The following is a 3,170-nucleotide window of genomic DNA, read 5'->3' on the forward strand; positions in this document are numbered from 1 at the left end:
CTCACAAATTCATGACTCGTGTTTCGAGTTGCATTAAGTGCGTGTTTGCCTTTTTTCACAACCAGGCTCAAGGAAGAACATAGATGGAAGACCACACAAGTTTCGGTGTCAAACCTTCCAATGAAGAATAGAAACTGCACTTCTAAGTGAAAAATCTTAACAGCACCAAATAAGCCAAATCGGACGCTGCAGCTGATCTGATACATAACCACAGCAGTTTTATATCAAAGTGGACGGACAAACAACAAAACCAACTCAAGTATCACACTCCTAGGTTTTAGATTTGATGTTTTCTGATTCACCATTGGGTTGAAAATAATGGACATGTGTGTTGTGTGGTAGATCTGATCAACATTCATTAGAAAGAGTTTTTCCTACATGATCGGTATCATGAATAATAATGTAGTCAGGGAGAGGAGAAGAGTTGTATGTCCTTCACCTCAACAGTCACATGTGAGGCTGGAAATCCCAATGTGTTGATTAGTTTACCTAAAGTTTAATATGATATATTTATATAATGTCCATTTCCCTAAAACATTTAGGCTTTAAATAACTTGAAACATTAGCCATAATCAGGCCAGCGTGGGTTCTGTCAAGGTTCTCTAGCTTCCTCCCACAGATCAAAAACATGCAATTTGGGTTAATTGATAACTCTAAATTGCCCGTAGGTGTGAAAGTGAGAGTGAATGGTCGTCTGTCTCTTTGTGTCAGCCCGGCGATGGTCAGGGTGAACCCTGCCTTCACCCAATGTCAGCTGTGTTTGGCTATATAATATATAAATATGCATAACATGGTTTAATATTTTGTATTAATAATGTGAATAATATGTAGATGGTTTACCATCAAAGTAAAATCGGATTAATTTATTTCTTAATTTACAAAGTAATAAATGAACTGAAGGCTACGAGAAAGTTACAGAACAGTACAGAATGTTGTTCTGGGTCTCTTGGGTTTCTCTCTGGTATTTGTCTGACACCTGCTGGTCATATTATAAACTGCAACATCATCTGTCTATAGCAGACCTGGGCATTGTACGGCCCGCGGGATGATTCTGACCGGCCCGCGAAAGATTACAATAATAATAGAAAATAAAACATATTTTCTAATTATCTTATGGGTGGACTAAAACCGCATTGCTTTTATTTTGAAGCCCATTTATTCTCACAGTGCACGCAATCGTGCACGTCAACTGTGCACGTGAAATGCGTGTGATTGACAACCTGTCTTCCTTCCTTGTCACCCCTGAAAAATGCGAACATGTGGGCTCATGCCAAAAAGAGGAAAGTGGATGCCGAAAGCAGAACTTTCAAACAAATATGGATTACTAATGTTTCTTTACTGAAGTCCAGGGTAAACCTGTGTGTTTGGTTTGTGGGGAGCATGTCGCCTGTTTAAAGAGTACAATTTTCTTTTTTTTTTTTTTTTTTTTGCACAGTTCTGAAAACATTAAATGTTTAATATAGGCATGTAAAGTCAAAAAGGCTACAAAACTGGGACACTTTTCTTTACACAGTTACACAGTTCAGTGACATGTCTTGTTTATTTTGGCTACAAAGATGATGTGATGTCTTTAGAAAGCTAAGAAAATCCTTGTTTCAATAGTATATGAAACTCAAAATGCCCTTTGTTATTAATGTGACTGAAAATGAGTCAAATGTTTCACATTTTGTTTATCATTTTGGAAATTCTATTTGAATAAATTATATTTTTGAAAGCTAACCTCACCTTTTAATTGCCAAATAATAACATACACTCTTACCAGCGGTCAAAACAATGCCATTTACTGCTTTTTATATAGAAATAAAATGTATATTATGCATAATTGAGTTCGGCATTTTGGCCCGGCCCTCCAAAATATTTTCAGTTGCTCATTTGGCCCCCTGGGAAAAATAATTGCCCAAAGTTAGTAGCTTCTTCCTGTCCTGACCCTCAGTGGAGGAATGAACTCCCCACTGACCTCAGAACACTCGAGTGTCACATCTTTGTTTTTTTGTGTTTGATGGCTTTAAAACCTACTACACTATAAGTAAGCTACATATTAGCTAATCTAAGCACCATTTTTTTATGATGATGCATATTGACATACTACTGATAGCTTCACACCGGATTCATCTTAAAACAAATGTGTCAGCATTTATTGTGGATAACAGGAATCTGTGGAGCACTAGGCAAATGTAGCAGAACTGAGAAGTTCATAAAAGGGCTTTATCACAAAAGAGTGCATCTTTTTACCATAGGGAGTTAGAAGATAGGTCCCAAAAGAGGAACCTTTGGTTTAAACCTAAAAGAGTCTTAATGCCTTACAGTTGGTGAGGGATGTTCTGCTGCTTCTCTGTCTGACTCTGGATGCAGAAAAGCTGGTGCTTTCTCTTTATTCCATTGAGGCCTTGCACAGTCACTAGAACGAACCAGGGAGATTTGGACAGCTCTATGACAGGGGTGGGCAATTATTTTTCCCAGGGGGCCAAATGAGCAACTGAAAATATTTTGGAGGGCCGGGCCAAAATGCCGAACTCAATTATGCATAATATACATTTTATTTCTATATAAAAAGCAGTAAATGGCATTGTTTTGACCGCTGGTAAGAGTGTATGTTATTATTTGGCAATTAAAAGGTGAGGTTAGCTTTCAAAAATATCATTTATTCAAATAGAATTTCCAAAATGATAAACAAAATGTGAAACATTTGACTCATTTTCAGTCACATTAATAACAAAGGGCATTTTGAGTTTCATATACTATTGAAACAAGGATTTTCTTAGCTTTCTAAAGACATCACATCATCTTTGTAGCCAAAATAAACAAGACATGTCACTGAACTGTGTAACTGTGTAAAGAAAAAGTGTCCCAGTTTTGTAGCCTTTTTGACTTTACATGCCTATATTAAACATTTAATGTTTTCAGAACTGTGCAAAAAAAAAAAAGAAAAGAAAATTGTGTCCCATTTCTCTTTAAACAGGCGCCTCCACCCTTCTCGTCACGGTGCGGCGGGACAGCGGGATGTTTTCAAACGCTTCTTTTGTCTCTGGGCATAGCAGTGCTGCAGACTCGACCATGCACTCTTTCACAAACTCCCCTCCGAGAATGGCTTACTGTTCTGGGCGATTTTGTGGGCTATCACAAAGCTGGTTCTGGCATGAGCCGACATTTTCGCATTTTTCAGGGGTGAC

Source organism: Anoplopoma fimbria, chromosome 12, assembly GCF_027596085.1.
Source record: "Anoplopoma fimbria isolate UVic2021 breed Golden Eagle Sablefish chromosome 12, Afim_UVic_2022, whole genome shotgun sequence".
NCBI classification, from domain to species: Eukaryota; Metazoa; Chordata; class Actinopteri; order Perciformes; family Anoplopomatidae; genus Anoplopoma; species Anoplopoma fimbria.